We start from the raw sequence: 23,482 nt of genomic DNA, 5'->3' as shown, positions 1-23,482 counted from the left end.
GCGTAGCGAAGTAACTCTACGCGTAGCTTACGCCCACTATGCGTAGTTAACATGTGTATTGCGTAGTGGACTACAAATGCGGCACTCGCATCTATTTTTCCGCGTGCAATTTGATTTCGAAGCCATAGTTGGCGAAGCGTAATTGCGTAGGGCAACAATGGATAATTTGCATATATTCAGCAGTGTTGCTCTGGGAGACATCTCAAGCTCACTCTAACCTGAATTATCGCAAATTCTTTCTGTTCTAAGAAAGCAAACTTTTGTTTACCTTAGCATTTTAGTAAGGGGGCTTTTAGGACCATTGTAGCCCCTCACACACTCCAATGAGTTCTGGGTCACCATGAGCTTGCTGGTTAGTCTGTAGCTTAAGTTCAGCAGCAGCCGCCGCTGTTAGTGAGAAGCAGTGGGGGGGATGACTCACCTCTTCTGCGGTCCAGCATGCGTTCCACTGTTGTCACTTCCTGCAATGCCGTCCACTTGCAATACAGTGGGCAGCATTGCAGGAAGTGGCGACAGTGGAACGCACGCTGGAACGCGGAACCCAGGTGAGGGAGGTGGGTCCGATCCCCTCCCCGCTGCGAAATTAAGCTGGAGGGGAGCAAAGATGGGGGACCCAGGTGAGGGGGGTCCAGCCGCTATGCCCAATACCCCCCTCCTGCTCGCTACCCCCTTATGCTGCATATGCTACGCCACGGGTCGGCTAGTATTTCATAATTTTGCATAATTTTTTGTGTAATTTTCGCTACATTTCGCGTAATTCTGTGCCGCAAATCCCCCATACAAGCTATTGCTACCAAAATATGCTACATATGTTAAGGGGAATAGCGGGTACAAGTCGGAATTTTTTTTTTTTCAAAAAGACATTGTCGTTTTTGAGAAAATTCATTTTAAAAATGCAGGAAAAAATGGTTTTTAAATTGTCAATTTTAAAAGTTTAAAAACAATTTTTACTTTGCTACCAGGTCTTTTTGGAACTTGTACCCTCTATTCTTCTTAACGTATGTAGCATGGTGTCAGTAGCATGTAGGGGGGAGCTTTGCTATTTACTGCCAACGTGGGCACGAAATTATGAGAAAAATACGTGAGATTTCTGCAAAATTACCAATGTTAGATTACAGTAGGAGGCTGCAGAGATGGCTGCTGGCTCTCAGAGAGGCTTGGAAGAATTCTCAGCTCCTGACAGATGGTAGTAAATCAGGTGACAACAGCAGCACATAGTGACCTGCAAGCACCACTGAAATCCTGCAGGTGACACATCCTGGTGACTGTGATTATTGGACTGTGAGAGTGCAAACTTAAAGGATACCAGAAGTGACATGTGACATGATGAGATAGGCATGGATATGTACAGTGCCTAGCACACAAATAACTAGGCCTTTTTTAAATATCAGGTATGCAAGTGGCTGACTCAGTCCTGACTCAGACAGGAAGTGACTACAGTGTGACCCTCACTGACAAGAAATTCCAACTATAAAACACTTTCCTAGTAGAGAATGGCTTCTAAGAGCAGGAAAGAGACAAAAAGCGTCAATAGTTCATAGATTTTAGCTCTGGCCTACTTCAATAAATGTGTCATGGAGCAAAAACAAGAAAACAGTAAAAACGTAAAAAGTAGATTTAAACATAAAATAAAACTATAGAATATATTAAAAAGTCATTTTTAGGAGAAGGAAGATAGATACAATTGTTTATTTCATTAGTTTATTTTCGCCTGGCGTGTCCTTTAAGACTGGGAGCACACATAACATAACGTGAAAGGCTGGGTTTTATGTTAATGTTATGTGCGTTTTTTGTGCATTTTTGCTGCGTTTGCAATGCATTTTCAATGCATTTGCGTGCCTCTTTATATTTCGGTTCGCGTATACAAAACGCGTATGCGTTTCCATGCATTCTTATATTTCCATTTATGCAAATCACTTGGAAGACAACAGGAAGCGGAAATACAGCAATATATATATATATATATATATATATATATATATATATATATATATATATATGTGTGGGTAAAAACGCATATATACCATTGCGTTCCCATTGACATTCAATATGTGCGTTTTTGGTGCGTTCATCAACACTATGCAACAAAACCTGCGTTTTTAAATGTTTGGAAACGCATAATGCGTTTTTTATATATGCGTTTTCTCCTGCGGCCCATAGACGTCCATTAGCAGTAAGAACGCTGCATTTTATGCAATGCTAGCGTTTCTGCTAAGCGTGCACCCGGCCTCCATCACAAATATTCAATGCAAATACATCTTTGCTTCTGAAAGAACAGGTCCAGATTTACATCACAGGAGCCTATAGGCACAGATGTCCTGGCACCCTAGACTCCGCCCTCCATGCATGCAGGCCCGGATTTACATCACCGGAGCCTATAGGCACAGATGTCCTGGCACCCTAGACTCCGCCCTCCATGCATGCAGGCCCGGATTTACATCACCGGAGCCTATAAGCACAGATGTCCTGGCACCCTAGACTCCGCCCTCCATGCATGCAGGCCCGGATTTACATCACCGGAGCCTATAGGCACAGATGTCCTGGCACCCTAGACTCCGCCCTCCATGAACCTACAGTCCCCCACTGAACTGCAACACAAGTGTGCTGGCTGGCCCAGCTGTCACTTATCTCTTATTTCCCTTGCCTGTCATAGGTAGCTACAGGTGTCCCTTAGTATTAGCTAGCCTCAGTAACAAGTAGCTAGAGGTGCCCCTGACTGGAGGGAGATCTCATCAGTGAAATGCAGAGAGCAGGGGGAGTAACCTCTCATATACACTCTGCTCAGGACTCTGCATAGGGAAAGAGGGAGGAGCTAGGGGAGAGGAGTGAGCCACACCTCCATCATCAGGCGCCTGTAGGCATATGCCTATTCTGACTTATCGTAAATCCGGCCCTGAGTAAGAATAACTCTGACTTCAGGTGTGATCTGCTAAAAATTAATATTATTCAATGATATACTGTAGACACATCCATGGCAATTTACAGAGTACATAGTCATGTCAGAATCAATATTATTTCACCAAGTACAAAGAGCAATTATACCCAGAAACATCACTCACTCTCCTCAGCTCACAATCTAATCCTACCATAGTCATCGTCTAATGTCCTACCATAATATTATTATGTATTTATATAGCACTGACATCTTCTGCAGCACATTACAGAGTACATAGTCATGTCACTGACTGTCCTCAGAGGAGCTCACAATCTAATCCTACCATTGTCATCGTCTAATGTCCTACCATATTATTATTATGTATCTATATAGCACTGACATCTCCTGCAGCACATTACAGAGTACATAGTCATGTCACTGACTGTCCTCAGAGGAGCTCACAATCTAACCCTACCATAGTCATAGTCTAATGTCCTACCATATTATTATTATGTATTTATATAGCACTGACATCTTCTGCAGCACATTACAGAGTACATAGTCATGTCACTGACTGTCCCCAGAGGAGCTCACACTCTAATCCTACCATAGTCATAGTCTAATGTCCTACCATATTATTATTATGTATTTATATAGCACTGACATCTTCTGCAGCACATTACAGTGTACATAGTCATGTCACTGACTGTCCTCAGAGGAGCTCACAATCTAATCCTACCATAGTCATAGTCTAATGTCCGCCCATATTATTATTATGTATTTATATAGCACTGACATCTTCTGCAGCACATTACAGAGTACATAGTCATGTCACTGACTGTCCTCAGAGGAGCTCACACTCTAATCCTACCATAGTCATAGTCTAATGTCCTACCATACACTATTATTCTTATGTATTTATATAGCACTGAAATCTTCTGCAGCACATTACAGAGTACATAGTCATGTTACTGGCTGTCCTCAGAGGAGCTCACACTATAAACCTACCATAGTCATAGTCTAATGTCCTACCATATTATTATTATGTATTTATATAGCACTAGCATCTTCTGCAGCACATTACAGAGTACATAGTCATGTCACTGACTGTCCTCAGAGGAGCTCACACTCTAATCCCACCATAGTCATAGTCTAATGTCCTACCATATTATTATTATGTATTTATATAGCACTGACATCTTCTGCAGCACTTTACAGAGTGCATAGTCATGTCACTGACTGTCCTCAGAGGAGCTCACTATCTAATCCTACCATAGGCATAGTCTAATGTCCTACCATATTATTATTATTATGTATTTATATAGCACTGACATCTCCTGCAGCACTTTACAGAGTACATAGTCATGTCACTGACTATCCTCAGAGGAGCTCACAATCTAATCCTACCATATTCCTAGTCTAATGTCCTACCATATTATTATGTGTTTATATAGCACTGACATCTTCTGCAGCACATAACAGAGTACATAGTCATGATGTCACTGACTGTCCTCAGAGGAGCTCACAATCTAATCCTGCCATAGTCATAGTGTAATGTCCTACCATATTATTATTATGTATTTATGTAGCTCTGACATCTCCTGCAGCACATTACAGAGTACATAATCATGTCACTGACTGTCCTTCAGAGGAGCTCACAATCTAATCCTACCATAGTCATAGTCTAATGTCCTACCATATTATTATTATGTATTTATATAGCACTGACATCTTCTGCAGCACTTTACAGAGTACATAGTCATGTCACTGACTGTCCTCAGAGGAGCTCACACTCTAATCCTACCATAGTCATAGGCTAATGTCCTACCATATTATTATGTATTTATATAGCACTGACATTTTCTGCAGCACATTACAGAGTACATAGTCATGTCATTGACTGTCCTCAGAGGAGCTCACAATCTAATCCTACCATAGTCATAATCTAATGTCCTACTATATTATTATTATGTATTTATATAGCACTGACATCTTCTGCAGCACATTACAGAGTACATAGTCATGTCACTGACTGTCCTCAGAGGAGCTCATAATCTAATCTTGCCATAGTCATAGTCTGATGTCCTACCATATTATTATTATGTATTTATATAGCACTGACATCTCCTGCAGCACTTTACAGAGTACATAGTCATGTCACTGACTGTCCTCAGAGGAGCTCACACTCTAATCCTACCATAGTCATAGTCTAATGTCCTACCATACACTATTATTCTTATGTATTTATATAGCACTGAAATCTTCTGCAGCACATTACAGAGTACATAGTCATGTTACTGACTGTCCTCAGAGGAGCTCACACTATAAACCTACCATAGTCATAGTCTAATGTCCTACCATATTATTATTATGTATTTATATAGCACTAGCATCTTCTGCAGCACATTACAGAATACACAGTCATGTCACTGACTGTCCTCAGAGGAGCTCACACTCTAATCCCACCATAGTCATAGTCTAATGTTCTACCATATTATTATTATGTATTTATATAGCACTGACATCTTCTGCAGCACTTTACATAGTGCATAGTCATGTCACTGACTGTCCTCAGAGGAGCTCACAATCTAATCCTACCATAGGCATAGTCTAATGTCCTACCATATTATTATTATGTATTTATATAGCACTGACATCTCCTGCAGCACTTTACAGAGTACATAGTCATGTCACTGACTATCCTCAGAGGAGCTCACAATCTAATCCTACCATAGTCCTAGTCTAATGTCCTACCATATTATTATGTGTTTATATAGCACTGACATCTTCTGCAGCACATAACAGAGTACATAGTCATCATGTCACTGACTGTCCTCAGAGGAGCTCACAATCTAATCCTGCCATAGTCATAGTGTAATATCCTACCATATTATTATTATGTATTTATGTAGCTCTGACATCTCCTGCAGCACATTACAGAGTGCATAGTCATGTCACTGACTGTCCTCAGAGGAGCTCACACTCTAATCCTACCATAGTCATAGTCTAATGTCCTACCATATTATTATTATTATTATGTATTTATATAGCACTGAAATCTCCTGCAGCACATTACAGAGTACATAGTCATGTCACTGACTGTCCCTCATAGGAGCTCACAGTCTAATCCTACCATAGTCATAGTGTAATGTCCTACCATATTATTATTATGTATTTATATAGCACTGACATCTTCTGCAGCACATTACAGAGTACATAGTCATGTCACTGGCTGTCCTCAGAGGAGCACACACTCTAATCCTACCATAGTCATAGTCTAATGTCCTACCATATTATTATTATTATTATTATTATTATGTATTTATATAGCACTGACATCTTCTGCAGCACATTACAGAGTACATAGTCATGTCACTGACTGTCCTCAGAGGAGCACACACTCTAATCCTACCATAGTCATAGTGTAATGTCCTATCATATTATTATTATGTATTTATATAGCACTGATATCTCCTGCAGCGCATTACAGAGTACATAGTCATGTCACTGACTGTCCTCAGAGGAGCTCATAATCTAATCTTGCCATAGTCATAGTCTGATGTCCTACCATATTATTATTATGTATTTATATAGCACTGACATCTTCTGCAGCACTTTACAGAGTACATAGTCATGTCACTGACTGTCCTCAGAGGAGCTCACACTCTAATCCTACCATAGTCATAGTCTAATGTCCTACCATACACTATTATTATTATGTATTTATATAGCACTGAAATCTTCTGCAGCACATTACAGAGTACATAGTCATGTCACTGACTGTCCTCAGAGGAGCTCACACTCTAATCCTACCATAGTCCTAGTCTAATGTCCTACCATACTATTATGTGTTTATATAGCACTGACATCTTCTGCAGCACATAACAGAGTACATAGTCATCATGTCACTGACGGTCCTCAGAGGAGCTCACAATCTAATCCTACCATAGTCGTAGTCTAATGTTCTACCATATTATTATTATGTATTTATATAGCACTGACATCTTCTGCAGCATAGTACAGAATACATAGTCATGTCACTGACTGTCCTCAGAGGAGCTCACAATCTAATCCTGCCATAGTCATCGTGTAATGTCCTCCCATATTATTATTATGTATTTATATAGCACTGACATCTTCTGCAGCACATTACAGAGTACATAGCCATGTCACTGACTGTCCTCAGAGGAGCTCACAATCTAATCCTACCATAGTCATAGTGTAATGTCCTACCATATTATTATTATGTATTTATGTAGCACTGACATCTCCTGCAGCACATTACAGAGTACATAATCATGTCACTGACTGTCCTTCAGAGGAGCTCACAATCTAATCCTACCATAGTCATAGTCTAATGTCCTACCATATTATTATTATTATTATTATGTATTTATATAGCACTGACATCTTCTACAGCACATTACAGAGTACATAGTCATGTCACTGACTGTCCTCAGAGGAGCTCACAATCTAATCCTACCATAGTCATAGTCTAATGTCCTACCATATTATTATTATTATTATGTATTTATATAGCACTGACATCTTCTGCAGCACATTACAGAGTACATAGTCATGTCACTGACTGTCCCCAGAGGAGCTCACAATCTAATCCTACCATAGTCATAGTCTAATGTCCTACCAATGTCCTACCATATTATTATTATTATTATTATGTATTTATATAGCACTGACATCTCCTGCAGCACATTACAGAGTACATAGTCATGTCACTGACTGTCCCCAGAGGAGCTCACAATCTAATCCTACCATAGTCATAGTCTAATGTCCTACCAATGTCCTACCATATTATTATTATTATTATTATTATTATTATTATGTATTTATATAGCACTGACATCTCCTGTAGCACATTACAGAGTACATAGTCATGTCACTGACTGTCCCGCAGAGGAGCTCACAATCTAATCCTACTATAGTCATAGTCTGATGTCCTACCATATTATTATTATTATTATGTGTTTATGTAGCACTGACATCTTCTGCAGCACATTACAGAGTACATAGTCATGTCACTGACTGTCCTCAGAGGAGCTCACAAATCTAATCCTACCATAGTCATAGTCTAATGTCCTACCATATTATTATTAATATTATGTGTTTATATAGCACTGACATCTTCTGTAGAGATGTAGCGAACGGTTCGCCGGCGAACGGTTCCAGGCGAACTTAGGGGGTTTGCGTTCGCCTGCACCAGGCGAACTTTTGCGGAAGTTCGATTCGCCCCATAATGCACTATGAGGGTCAACTTTGACCCTCTGCATCACAGTCAGCAGGCACATTGTAGCCATTCAGGCTACACTAAGCCCTGGAGCCCCACCCCCCTTATATAAGGCAGGGTCCGGCGGCCATTAGCCTCACTCGTGTGCCTGCTAGAGAGAGGAAAGGGACAGCTGCTGCAGACTTTTTCTCCTAGGGACAGATTAGTTAGGTTCTAGGCTGCTTTGCTTGATCCTGACTGATTATTATTGCTTTTAAAGCACCCAGCAACAGCTCTTTTCAGAGCTCATCCTGTACATTTTTTTTTTCTGTGTGTCAAACTGACACTTTTGTTGCATGCACAGCCTTGCTAATTGATATTGTGTGTGCCACTGCCTGCAGCCCAGCACATTCAGTGACTGACTACCTGTGTGTGTGACAGGGAGCTGCACATTGTACTACCCAGTACTGCATATACCCAGTACCTGTTGTGTTTACTTAACCCACCTCATCACTGCATATACCTAGCTTTGTGTTGAGTGAACCCAGCTCACTGCATCTAACTACCCAGTACCTGTTGTGTTTACCTAACCTACCTCATCACTGCATATACCTAGCGTTGTGTTGAGTGAACCCAGCTCACTGCATCTAACTACCTGTTGTGTTGAGTGAGAACCCACCTGGCCACCTCACTGCATCTAACTACCTGTTGTGTTGAGTGAGAACCCACCTCAATGCATCTTAAGTACCTTTACTGTTCAGTGAACCCAGCTCACTGCATCTAACTACCCAGTACCTGTTGTGTTTACTTAACCCACCTCATCACTGCATATACCTAGCGTTGTGTTAAGTGAACCCAGCTCACTGCATCTAACTACCTGTTGTGTTGAGTGTGAACCCACCTGGCCACCTCACTGCATCTAACTACCTGTTGTGTTGAGTGAGAACCCACCTCACTGCATCTTAAGTACCTTTACTGTTCACTGAACTAAGCTCACTGCATCTAACTACCTGTTGTGTTCAGTGAACCCAGCTCACTGCATCTAACTACCTGTTGTGTTGAGTGAGAACCCACCTCACTGCATATAGATAGCATACCCCTCGAGATGGACAAAATGGACAAATCAGGTAGAGGAAGAGGTAGAGGCAGACCCAGAGGAAGGCCACCAGGCACTGGCAGGTCTGTGGCTGTGCGAGGTGGTGTTGCTGTGATTTCGTGCGGACCTGCCCCAAAATACAGTGCTCAGAAGAAGGCACGTGCCATCACTTCCCAAAATCGTGAGGAGGTGCTTGAGTATTTAACACAGAACACCTCATCTCCCGCAGCCACCAGCGCTACAACAAGCACCACATCTGCTGCATTTGACACTTCGCAGGAGTTATTTGGTGGTGGTGGTGAAATCACTGATTCCCAGCCACTACTGCAACAACAACAAAAAGGAGCAGGTACACCACCTCATACGTCTGAGTTAGGTGGTGATAGTATGGACGTAACGTGTGTGGATGGGGATGATGGTGGACCACCTGAAGTTGGTGCACTTGAGGAGGTGTCTGAGGAAAGCGCAGCTGGCCAGGAGGATTATGATGACGATTATACGGAAACCACATATGTTCCCGGTAGAGGAGATGACCAGGGGGACAGTTCAGAGGAGGAGTCAGAGAGGAGTAGGAGGAGACGACTCCATGATAGAAGCAGAGGGAGCTCGTCCTCAGAAACAGCTGGGGGCAGTGTCTGGCACCATGTATCACCAGCTATGGCCAGCCAGCCAACATGCCCTTCAACGTCAGCTGCTGATGCCACCGTAGCGCCATCACCCCAGGGGGGCTCAGCGGTTTGGAAATTTTTTCACGTGTGTGTCTCAGATCGGAGCAAAGCCATCTGTTGTCTCTGCCAGCAAAAATTGAGCCGTGGAAAGGCCAATTCTCACATAGTGACAAGTGCCTCACGAAGGCACCTGGAGAGAAGGCACAAACAGCTATGGCAAGAACACCTGAGGAAAAGCAGCACCCCTCAAAAGACAAGCCACCCTCCTTCTCCTCTTCCTCCTTCAGGTGCATCGTCTTCATCCACTTTCTTCCTTGCACCTTCACAGCCACCCTCCTCCACACCGCCTCTTCCCTTCAGCGGTTCCTTCTCCTCTGCCCACAGCAGTACCCAGCTGTCCGTAAAGGAAGTATTTGAGTGGAAGAAGCAAATGTCTGCCAGTCACCCTCTTGCCCGGCGTCTGACAGCTGGCGTGGCGGAACTATTAGCTCGCCAGCTATTACCATACAAGCTGGTGGAGTCGGAGGCTTTCCGTAAGTTTGTGGCCATTGGTACACCGCAGTGGAAGATACCAGGCCGCAATTATTTTTCACAAAAGGCCATACCCAAACTGTACCGTGCAGTTGAGAGGCAAGTGGTGTCATCTCTGGCACACAGCGTTGGGTCAAGGGTCCACCTGACCCCGGATGCCTGGTCTGCCAAGCACGGGCAGGGCCACTACATTACATACACAGCCCATTGAGTCAACCTGGTGACCGATGGCAGCAAGCAGGGAGTACGTGGCTGCGCAGAAGACCGACTTGTCACACCTCCACGGCTTGAAGGCAGGCCTCCAGCCACCTCCTCTCCACCTGCTATCACCGCTTCGCTGTCGTCATCCTCCTCCTCCTCCTTAGCTGGTGCCGCCATCTCCTCTCCAGCTACACAGCCCCAGCACCCCAGGGCCTATGCTGCATGCCAGGTGCGACGGTGTCATGCAGTGTTAGACATGTCTTGCCTGAAAGCGGAGAGTCACACTGGAGCAGCTCTCCTGGCTGCTCTTAACAAACAGGTGGAGCAATGGCTGACCCCGCACAAGCTTGAGATCGGCAACGTGGTGTGTGACAACGGCAGCAATCTCGTTGCTGCGTTGAATTTGGGAAAGCTGACACACATACCCTGCATGGCACATGTGCTTAATCTGGTCGTGCAAAGATTTGTGTCCAAGTACCCAAGCTTAGAGGACGTCCTGAAGCAGGCCAGGAAGTTGTGTGGGCATTTCAGGTGCTCTTACAAGGCCATGGCATGCTTTGCGGAGATTCAGCATAGAATCAACTTGCCGGTGAGACGCCTGATTTGCGATAGCCCGACTCGCTGGAATTCCACCCTGCTGATGTTCTCTCGCCTGCTAGCCATCACCCAGTACCTGTATCATTACAGTACAAGGACACAATCTGGGAGGATGGGGATGTTGTGGCCCAACAACTGGACACTGATGCGAAATGCATGCAGGGTCATAAAGCCCTTTGAGGAGGTGACCAAACTGGTGAGTCGCGATGAGGGCACCATCAGCGACTTGATCTCCTACGCCTACTTCCTGGAGCGTGCCGTGCGTAGAGTGGTGGATACAGCTGTGGAGGAGTGTGAACAAGAAGAGTTAGGGCAGCAGGAGTCGTGGGAGCCATTTACACACGAACCCGATGTTTCCACAACACCGGCGGCAGCACAGAGGGGGGAGGAGGAGGAAGAAGAGGAGTCGTGTGGGGAAGGAGAGGAGTCAGACTCTGACGATGGTGATGATGAGGAAGGTGTTTCTGTGAAGGAGGAAGAGGCGGCGGAAGGAGAACAACCGCGGCAGCCATCACAGGGGGCTTCTGCTGCTCCATGTTCCCGTGGTATTGTTCGTGGCTGGGGGGAGGAAGAGGAGTTGCGTCCCATCACTGAGGAAGAGCAAGAGGAGATGGAGAGTACGTCTGCATCCAGCTTTGTGCAGATGTCCTCTTTCATGTTGTCTAGTCTGTTGAGGGACCCCCGTATCAAAAAACTCAAGACGTATGACCTGTACTGGGTGGCCACGCTACTAGACCCTCGGTACAGGCACAAAGTGGCGGACCTCTTACCAACTCAACAAAAGGCGGAAAGGATGCAGCACTTGCAGAACAAGCTGTCGATGGTGCTTTACAATGCATTTAAGGGTGATGTGGCTGCACAACGCAATCAAGGTACCACTGGCAGTAACCCTGCTCCTCCCAAGTCCACGCAGGCAAGAACAGGACGCTCCAGCAAACTCAGGGTGATGTCGGACATGCGGACGTTCTTTAGTCCAACTCCTCACCATAGTCCTTCCGGATCCACCCTCCACCAACGCCTGGACCGGCAGGTAGCCGACTACCTGGCCTTGAGTGTGGATGTAGACTCTGCGAAAAGCGACGATGAACCCTTGGACTACTGGTTGCGCAGGCTTGACCTGTGGCCAGAGCTGTCCCAATTTGCCATACAACTTCTCTCTTGCCCTGCTGCAAGCATCCTGTCAGAAAGGACCTTCAGTGCAGCTGGAGGCATAGTTACTGAAAAGAGAAGTCGCCTAAGTCACGACAGTGTTCAGTACCTGACCTTTATCAAAATGAATGAGGAATGGATCACGGAGGGCTACTGCACGACCGAAGACTAAGTCAGTCCCCACACACAGCATCTCTGCCTGCAGACTACTTGACTGCCTTCTCCGCCACTACCAACAGGGTCCAGGACTCTAGGCGGATTCCTGCATTTTTAAGGCCGCTGCTAGCAGCGGCCGCTACACTAATTTTTCTGGTGAGTGTACATGTGCCCATCCCCCTTCGTGATCATTACCTTGCCGCGGTGAAGGGGCTTGCGCATCACAATGAAGCAATGACCGCCGGCTATTTGAGTGTCTCGGGTGGGGGTGGCACACAAAAGATTATAAGGTCGTTGCTTCATTGTGGTCAGACCAAATTTGATCAGCTGGACAGTCACTGTTCTGTCATTCAGCTACATCAGCCGGGCGAGCATATGGGCTGAAAAACCACCATCACCTGCACTCTCGTCATGGTGCGCACCAGTCCAGCACGGCCGTCACTACACAAACGGCTGTTTGCGGTCACTGCATACCTTTCACTGCATCTGTGACTGCACATTATACCTGGCAGTCAGTGCATAACTTGCACTTGAATGGATACACTTTCAAACAATTTAAAAATACAACCATCTAAACTTTCAAACAATTTAAAAATACAACCACCTAAACTTTCAAACAATTTAAAAATACAACCATCTATCATTTTCAAAAAATTTAAAAAAAGGGCAAAAAAACTTGCCCTCCGTAAAACATTCTTGGCAAATGCTTTCGACTTGGTTTGTCTTCCGCTGGCTGAAGAGTCCATCTGACCACAGATGCCTGGTCTGCAAAGCACGGTCAGGGCAGCTACAGCATGGGTCTCAGCAGGCTCCCACTTCGGGCCGGAATCCAACCTTCATTCCCCGCGGTGACAATGCAGACTTGCCCTCCATAACGGATTCCCGTTAAAGGATTTAAAGTTAATTCATTTCAATTAGGGCCGCAAAAGGTCCTCCTGAGTCCTGTATTGTTATTTTTGGTCACTACCTCGGGGCGGGCGTGCATGCCTGCCTGCCTCCCTCCCTCCTTGCCTGGATGTGTGGTGGTAGACGTTGATCAGGCTCCAACTCCGGAACGCAATACAAGAGGGAGCTCGTCCTTAGAAACAGCTGGGGGCAGTGTCCGGCACCATGTATCGCCCGCTATGGCCAGACAGCCAACATGCTGTGAGGAAACGCGGAAAGACAGCCGCCTCTGTACAGCGTGAGGCGGCTGTCTCCGGGAAGGGCATGGCGGAACGCGGAGAAACCGCCGCGTCTGACGCGGCGGTTATCGCGCATAACCCTGCCGCCGATACTTTGTTCCAGCGCGGGAGGCCGCCACCAGTGCCGCTGGCGGGGCGACCAACCCCGCGCATGGGGCAGCAGGTGCAGGGCAAGACAGTGTTGGTGTGGCTGGGACCCATAGTCCCTCTAGGTTTAGAATGACGCGCGTGCGCGCGGAGAGGCAGAGTTTATATGGCAGCCAGAAAAAGGTCAGCTGACCTGGTCGGTCATCTGACAACTCTGCTCTTTCTCATTGGTCCAGCACTTAGGGAGGTGCTGGAAAGGATCTGTGTATACATACTGCTGGCTGTTCAGTGGCTGGTTGTCTGGCGTTGTGATCACTATGTGGTAGCACTCAGACCTGAGTCAGATCCTAAAGTGTGCCGGGACCAGCTGGAGCTGTAATCCTACACTTAGCTAGATTCTATTGATAGTCTAAAGTACTAGTTTGATTGTGATTATCTGTTATGACCTTTTGCTTGCCTGACAAATCTCCTGAACTATGATCCTGTACCTCGATATCTCTGCTACTCTGTTACCGTACCTCAGCTCATCCTTAGACTCTGCTTCTGCCTCCTGATTTTGTACCTCGATATGTCTGATACCCTGTTGCCGAACCCTGCCTGTACTTTAGACTCCGCCTCTGCCTTTTTGAATCTGTACTTTGTCTGTCCGTGTGGTTACGACCTGGCCTGTCCGACCTCGAGAACTGACCTTATTGTTAGAGGCAGTTCCTAGATCTGTTAGTGACACCCCCTCCTGGGTGTCACTCCTGCCCTGTCCTTCCTACCTTCAGCCTGACTCCTCCCCCCGGGAGAGTCCAGGCCTACGGAAGGAATCTGTATTTGTACAGTGCTCTTTGCTGTACAGAACTTGTTTCTGGGACTCAGTCCTCAAAGTATTACTGTCGCACCAAACACGTTCACTCTACTCAGGTATCCAGAGGTTAGCTTATATATCTGATTATCGGTGATACTGCAGATCATCAATAATTTGGTATATATCTGATTATCAGTGATACTGCAGATCACCGGTAATCAGACCCTCTCTGTGTTACACCGATCATTACACATGCCCTTCAACCTCAGCTGCTGATGCCACCGTAGCGCCATCAGCCCAGGGGGGCTCAGCAGTTTGGAAATTTTTTAACGTGTGTGTCTCAGATCGGAGCAAAGCCATCTGTTGTCTCTGCCAGCAAAAATTGAGCCGTGGAAAGGCCAACTGTCGCGTAGGGACAAGTGCTTTACGAAGGCACCTGTAGAGAAGGCACAAACAGCTATGGCAAGAACACCTGAGGAAAAGCAGCACCCCTCAAAAGACAAGCCGCGGAGAACAACCGTGGCAGCGTCACAGGGGGCTTCTGCTGCTCCACGTTCCCATGGTATTGTTCGTGGCTGGGGGGAGGAAGAATGGATACACTTTTAAACAATTTAAAAATACAACCATCTAAACTTTCAAACAATTTAAAAATACAACCATCTAAACTTTCAAACAATTTAAAAATACAACCATCTAAACTTTCAAACAATTTAAAAATACAACCATCTATCATTTTCAAAAAATTTAAAAAAAAGGGCAAAAAAACTTGCCCTCCGTAAAACATTCTTGGCAAATGCTTTCGACTTGGTTTGTCTTCCGCTGGCTCATGGGTCCATCTGACCACAGATGCCTGGTCTGCAAAGCACGGTCAGGGCAGCTACAGCATGGGTCTCAGCAGGCTCCCACTTCGGGCCGCAATCCAACCTTCATTCCCCGCGGTGACAATGGCAGACTTGCCCTCCATAACGGATTCCCGTTAAAGGATTTAAAGTTAATTCATTTCAAATACACAGCAGGGCCTCGAAAGTCCGCCTCCTGTATTGTTATTTTTGGTCACTACCTCGGGGCGGGCGTGCATGCCTGCCTGCTGCCCTCCTTGGATGTGTAGTGGTAGCCGTTTCTCAGGCTCCACACCGGATTCCATCCCTCATTCCCCGGCCATTACCCGGGGTCACAAATGGCAGACTTGCCCGCCTCCATATGATTCTCGTGAAAAGAATGTGGTGTCATCTTTGCCCGCCATAACTGGTTCTCGTTAAAGGATTTAAAGTACATTCATTTCAAATACACAGCAGGGCCTCGAAAGTCCTCCTCCTGTATTGTTATTTTTGGTCACTACCTCGGGGCGGGCGGGCGTGCATGCCTGCCCGCTGCCCTCCTTGGATGTGTAGTGGTAGCCGTTGCTCAGGCTCCACACCGGATTCAAACCCCTCATTCCCCGGCCATTACCCGGGGTCACAATCACAGACTTGCCTGCCTCCACAGGATTCTCATTGTAGCGGTACTGAACAAGTACACAGCAAGTAGAAAATATAATTTAAAAACAAAACGTAAGCTTTTTAACCTCCCTGGCGGTAAGCCCGTGCTGAGCACGGGCTATGCCGCCGGGAGGCACCGCTCAGGCCCCGCTGGGCCGATTTGCATAATTTTTTTTTTGCTGCACGCAGCTAGCACTTTGCTAGCTGCGTGCAGTGCCCGATCGCCGCCGCTACCCGCCGATCCGCCGCTATATGCGTCGCCGCAGCCGCCCCCCCCTCCCCCAGACCCCGTGCGCTGCCTGGCCAATCAGTGCCAGGCAGCGCCGTGGGGTGGATCGGAGTCCCCTTTGACGTCACGACGCCGGCGGCGATCGGAGGGGCTGGGGGGATGCCGCTGAGCGGCTATGATGTAGCGAGACCTCGTCTCGCTACATGAAAAAAAAATTATTTTTTTTAAAAAACGTATTTGCTGCCCCCTGGCAGATTTTGACAAACCGCCAGGAGGGTTAACAATGCCATAGAAAGTTGAGAAGGAAGTCACACATTACCTGACATCACTGAGTGAGGAAGAGCAATCTCACCATGTTGCGCAGTAGTCCAGCATGGCCGTCACTACACAAACAGCTGATAACTTGCGGTGTGTTACACAGTGAGTTTGGTGTGTCAGTGTGAAGCAGTACTCTAATTACACTCCCTGATTGATGTATATACATGCAAGATGTTTTAAAGCACGTTAGGCCTGCAATTTAGCATTCAATGTGATTTCTGCCCTTAAAACGCTGCTTTGCGTCACATCCAGATTTTTCCCCGGGACTTTTGGCATGTATCCCACTCCGCCATGCCCCCGTCCAGGTGTTAGACCCCTTGAAACATCTTTTCCATCACTTTTGTGGCCAGCATAATTTTTTCTATTTTTCAAAGTTTGCCTCCCCATTGAAGTCTATTGCGGTTCGCGAACTTTTCCGCGAACCGAAAATCGGAGGTTCGCGACATCTCTAATCTTCTGCAGCACATTACAGAGTACATAGTCATGTCACTGACTGTCCTCAGAGGAGCTCACAATCTAATCCTACCATAGTCATAGTCTAATGTCCTACCATATTATTATTATTATTATTATTATTATTATTATTATTATTATTATTATTATGTGTTTATATAGCACTGACATCTTCTGCAGCACATTACAGAGTACATAGTAATGTCACTGACTGTCCTCAGAGGAGCTCACAATCTAATCCTACCATAGTCATAGTCTAATGTCCTACCATATTACTATTATTATGTATATATATAGCACTGACATCTTCTGCAGCACTGTACAGAGTACATAGTCATGTCACTGACTGTCCCCAGAGGAGCTCACACTCTAATCCTACCATAGGCATAGTCTTATGCCCTACCATATTATTCTGTATTCTGTATTTATATAGCACTGACATCTTCTGCAGCACATTACAGAGTACATAGTCATGTCACTGGCTGTTCTCAGAGGAGCTCACAATCTAATCCTACCATAGTCATAGTCTAATGCCCTACCATGTTATTCTGTATTTATATAGCACTGACATCTTCTGCAGCACTGTACAGAGTACATAGTCATGTCATTGACTGTCCCCAGAGGAGCTCACACTCTAATCCTACCATAGGCATATTCTTATGCCCTACCATATTATTCTGTATTTATATAGCACTGACATCTTCTGCAGCACATTACAGAGTACATAGTCATGTCAATGGCTGTTCTCAGAGGAGCTCGCAATCTAATCCTACCATAGTCATAGTCTAATGCCCTACCATGTTATTCTGTATTTATATAGCACTGACATCTTCTGCAGCACTGTACAGAGTACATAGTCATGTCACTGACTGTCCTCAGAGGAGCTCACACTCTAATCCTACCATAGTCATAGTCTAATGTCCTACCATATTATTATTATGTATTTATATAGCACTGACATCTTCTGCAGCACTTTACAGAGTACATAATCATGTCACTGGCTGTCCTCAGAGGAGCTCACACTCTAATCCTACCATAGTCATAGTCTAATGTCCTACCATATAATTATTATGTATTTATATAGCACTGCCATCTTCTGCGGCACTTTACAGAGTACAGAGTCATGTCACTGACGGTCCTCAGAGGAGCTCACAATCTAATCCTATCATAGTCATAGTTTAATGCCCTACCATATAAATAATATGTATTTATATACACTGACATCTTCTGCAGCACTTTACAGAGTACATAGTCATGTCACTGACTGTCCTCAGAGGAGCTCACAATCTAATCCTACCATAGTCATAGTCTAATGTCCTACCATATTATTATTATGTATTTATACATCACTGACATCTTCTGCAGCACATTACAGAGTACATAGTCATGTCACTGACTGTCCTCAGAGGAATTCACAATCTAATCCTAACATAGTCATAGTCTAATGTCCTACCATATTATTATGTAATTATATAGCACTGACATCTTCTGCAGCACATTACAGAGTACATAGTCATGTCACTGACTGTCCTCAGAGGAGCTCACAATCCAATCCTAACATAGTCATAGTCTAATGTCCTACCATATTATTATGTATTTATATAGCACTGACATCTTCTGCAGCACATTACAGAGTACATAGTTATGTCACTGACTGTCCTCAGAGGAGCTGACAACCTAATCCTACCATAGTCATAGTCTTATGCCCTACCATATTATTATTATGTATTTATATAGCACTGACATCTTCTGCAGCACATTACAGAGTACATAGTCATGTCACTGGCTGTCCTCAGAGGAGCTCACAATCTTATCCTACCATAGTCATAGTCTAATGTCCTACCATATTATTAATATGTATTTATATAGCACTGACATCTTCTGCAGCACATTACAGAGTACATAGGCATGTCACTGACTGTCCTCAGAGTAGCTCACAATCTTATCCTACCACAGTCATAGTCTAATGTCCTACCATATTATTATTATGTATTTATATAGCACTGACATCTTCTGCAGCACTGTACAGAGTACATAGTCATGTCACTGATTGTCCTCAGAGGAGCTCACAATCTAATCCTACCATAGTCATAGCCTTATGCCCTACCATGTTATTCTGTATTTATATAGCTCTGACATCTTCTGCAGCATTTATGTAGCACTGGGGTATATGTATGAGATCTATGGGGTGGTTAGTACAACAAGAGGGGTTAGGATTGGACCAAACTAGGGCTGTGCGTACACACGATTAATTAATTTTGATTGGCTGATTTTACCACCTCCATGTGATATGGGAGCTTACCTACACACTCTGTTCATATTCAAAATCTGTTGGCCCTCCTACTACACGGAGGGGGTAAATCTGGCCAATTATTGGCCAATCGTAATTAGATGTGTGTACCGCTCTGTGACACTGATTTCTCTTATCTCATACTGAACTGATTGACAGCCGAGTAGATAAGATGCAGTGTGTGAATAAACACTGGTGTGTCCCGGTGGCTTTTACAACAAGTTCAGCTAAGAATGATAAAGAACTAAATGGCAGAAAGAGTCAAAAGGCAAAAGAGCTGATTATATATATATATATATATATATATATATATATATATATATATATATATATATATATATATATATACAGAGCCGGGACAAGGTCCTCCAGCACCCAAGGCTGAGACACCAAAGTACGCCCCTCCATCCCTCCCACCCCAGCTGTCACACACTGATTGCTGTTAGATAAGAGGCACCCCAGTGCCCCAACACCTTAATCTCTAGTTATCTGGCTTGTAGTCACTCCCATGTATCTCCTTTTCTTATTTCTTTCTGCTTCAAACACAATTAGGAATGACAGCTGAATGAATTGTGCGCCCCCTCCTACACTGCGCCCTGAGGCTGGAGCCTCTCCAGCCTATGCCTCGGCCCGGCCCTGTATATATATATATATATATATATATATATATATGCATTTACAACAAACACAAATATTTGAGTAATGGAAGGGCAAGAAACACTGGGGCAGATCTACCAAATCCACTGAAAGGAGAATTGGAGCAATTCTAGTGCAAAAGCAGAGCAGAAATGGATCATCCTATCAGAATCCTGGATCTGGAAATTTGCACCCTACAGCGGTCATCTATATCTGTCTAGCTATACTGGGGGCAGTGGGGCACCTATACCTGGCTACCTATACTGGGGCACCTATACCTGTCTATCTATATCTATCTATACTGGAGGCACCTATACCTGGCTACCTATACTGGGGGCACCTATATTTGGCTACCTATACTGGGGCAACCTACACCTGGCTAATTATACTGGGGCACCCCCTATACCTGGCTACCTACAGTATATTGGAGGCACCTATACCTGTCTATCTATACGGGAGGCACCTATACCTGGCTACCTATACTGGGGGCACCTATACTTGGCTACCTATACTGGGGGCACCTATACCTGGCTACCTATACTGGGGGCACCTATACTTGGCTACCTATACTGGGGGCACCTATACCTGGCTACCTATACTGGGGGCACCTATACGTGGCTACCTATACTGGGGCAACCTATACCTGGCTAATTATACTGGGGCACCTATACCTGGCTACCTACAGTATATTGGAGGCACCTATACCTGTCTATCTATACGGGAGGCACCTATACCTGGATACCTTTACTGGGGGCACCTATACTTGGCTACATATACTGGGGGCACCTATACCTGGCTACCTGCACTGGGGCTCCTATACCTGGCTACCTATACTGGGGGCACCTATACCTGGCTACCTATACTGGGGCACCTATACCGTATCTATCTATACGGGAGGCACCTATACCTGGCTACCTATACTGGGGGCACCTATACTTGGCTACCTATACTGGGGCAACCTATACCTGGCTAATTATACTGGGGCACCTGCACCTGGCTACCTATATTGGAGGCACCTATATTTGTCTAGCTATACTGGGGGCATCTATACCTGGCTACCTATACTGGGGCCACCTATACCTGGCTATCTATACTGGGGGCACCTATACCTGTCTAGCTATACTGGGGGCACCTATACCTATCTAGCTATACTGGGGGCACCTATACCTGTATAGCACAGGGTAATCGTCGGTGACTGACAAAGCACTGCAGCAGTGGAACCTATGAGGCTGGTTGCACTTTCAGCGTTAAATCGCTGCATGCAGCATTCTGAGAGCAATCCTGGAGCGATCGCTGCAGAGCCAATTCCCATCACTCTAGTAATCAAGTTTGAAATTGCGGCACTTCCACGATATGGGAATCGCAGGCACTTTACCGCAAAGCACCACTAATGTGTCCAGAAGGTGGCCACACACTTTACAATTTTAAAATGAATTTTCCATTCAAGAATGAAAAATGTTTCACACACACGTGTTCAAGAAAAGCGACATTGAAAACTCGAAATAAAATTGCTTGGGTCTATAAATTACCTAATAGACAATCTTCCCTACGCCATTCAATTTTCTTAAAAAATGACCATAAAAATCTACCAGTACCGATCTTCTATCTCACGAAAATGGGAACGTTGATAAGATTTCTTAAACACATTTTTAGAAAAGGCTGGGGTCACACTTGAGTCTGCAAAAAATCGACAGTGAGAGCAGCTGACTGTCGGCAAATGGAAATTGCACACAATGTGTAGGAAAGAGCAGCGGTGCTGGGGGGGGGGGGGGGGGGGGGGTTACCACTGCGGGAAAGCGCACAATGCCCCCAGTCCACTGCAGCAAGGGGGTAACTACAAAACATGCGGCCCCCCAGCAAATGATGCCCCCCTTTGTTAACACCCTTTCCCTTGCCCACTCCTTGTGACCTCCCCAGCCTTTTTCAAAAAGACCTTATAGTGTTGGAGAAAATCGATATATTTTAAAATTGCAAAACTCTAGTGCTTAACGCTAGCGTTCTGCTGGAGTGATTTTACTGCGATTAACGCAGAAAAAAAAATCACTGGACACTTCCGCTATTTCAGAGCGATTACTGTCAGCGCTTTATAAGCACTGTACCGCGATCGCTTCAGAATCGCTCCAAAAATGCTGCAGGTAACGCGCTTGCAATTTGCGCCAATCGTAAAATGAGCGCAATCGGCGCCAATCGCGACAGTGAGAACAATGCCATAGGATAGAATAGCACTAGTTGCGATAGAAAAAAAGTATACATTTAAATGCGGTGAATGATAGATAGTGTAGCAACATAACAGTAGTGTAAATGTACATATTTCAAAAGACAAAGCAATGAATTTCATGACGGGGTTTCCGAGGAGGTTCCTACGCAGTGCGTACGGACCCCCTGGAAACCCCATGGAAGTGGCAATGCTTTGCTCGGGGATCGCTATACAGCCGCAATAAGACTGTAAAAGGATCCCTGGCAACTTTACCTATTTTTTTTAAAACATTTGTTGTGCAGAGGGTGGGGAATAAAAAAAAAATGACATGGGGTTTCCCCTCCCAAGCCTCTTTAACCCCTTGTCCCTCATACAGGCTGGGATAGCCAGAATGCGGAGCCCCGGCCGCATGGGGCTTTGCACCCTGAGCTATACCAGCCCGCATGATCCATGGTAAGGGAAGGGGGGCTTCGGAGGTGAACCTCCGGTGCCCCAGGAGGAGATGGGGGCCGCCAACGTCCTAGGGGTTTCATGGTGGCATCTGGGAATCCCCTTTAAGAAGAGGACACCCCCAGGTACCGCCTTCCTCCCCAGGATAAATGAATTGCCCATTTGCACAAAAAGTTATATGAAATAAAAACACCATGACGAGAAAAGTACGGACTGGCTGGCAATGATATCAAATTGGAAGCTATTGTTTTTGCTCATATTTGGCACGGTATTGTTTCTTTAATCTACATCAATTTAGGACATTTCCCCAGCCATCCGATTGACCCATCAGTAGCCTCACTCTACTGTTCCCCCCCATCCCAAATGCATCAAAGACCCCACCCTCCTACCTTATTCCAGGTCCGGCTGCAGAGAGAGCTGCTGGCTGTTGGAGAAGCTTGAAAGAATTCTCCGCTCCCGAGAGAAGGAAGTAAATCAGTAAATCAGGACAGAGAAGTCACCAGATCATACTGACCTGCAGGCGTCACTGCTGTGATTACCGGCTGGGAGAGTATAAAATAAATCATCAACAGTATTGAATGTAAATAATTATTTGTGCTTGTAGCACCAGCGGTAAAAATAACTTTGATTTCAGGTTAAAAATTATTATTATGTATTTATATAGCACTGACATCTTCTGCAGCACTTTACAGAGTACATAGTCATGTCACTGACTGTCCTCAGGGGAGCTCACACTCTAATCCTACCATAGTCATAGTCTAATGTCCTACCATATTATTATTATGTATTTATATAGCACTGACATCTTCTGCAGCACTGTACAGAGTACATAGTCATGTCACTGGCTGTCCTCAGAGGAGCTCACACTCT

At 45.2% G+C, this 23,482-nt stretch overlaps 1 protein-coding gene across 1 annotated transcript in view; it reads right to left on the bottom strand.

Annotated features, from left to right (window-relative positions):
- The window catches only part of LOC137525372 (NXPE family member 2-like), a 70,588-nt gene extending 47,524 nt beyond the window's left edge, over positions 1–23,064 (bottom strand). Inside the window, exon 1 of the mRNA XM_068246434.1 lies at positions 23,002–23,064. The gene's annotated coding sequence lies outside the window, so the exon portion shown is untranslated. The remainder of the gene's footprint in view (positions 1–23,001) is intronic.
- Between the last annotated feature and the right edge of the window lie 418 nt (positions 23,065–23,482).

Source organism: Hyperolius riggenbachi, chromosome 7 (genome assembly GCF_040937935.1).
Source record: "Hyperolius riggenbachi isolate aHypRig1 chromosome 7, aHypRig1.pri, whole genome shotgun sequence".
In the NCBI taxonomy this organism is placed as follows: Eukaryota; Metazoa; Chordata; class Amphibia; order Anura; family Hyperoliidae; genus Hyperolius; species Hyperolius riggenbachi.
Note: the sequence above shows the minus strand (reverse complement) of the source record. Positions and strands in the feature narration are given on the sequence as shown.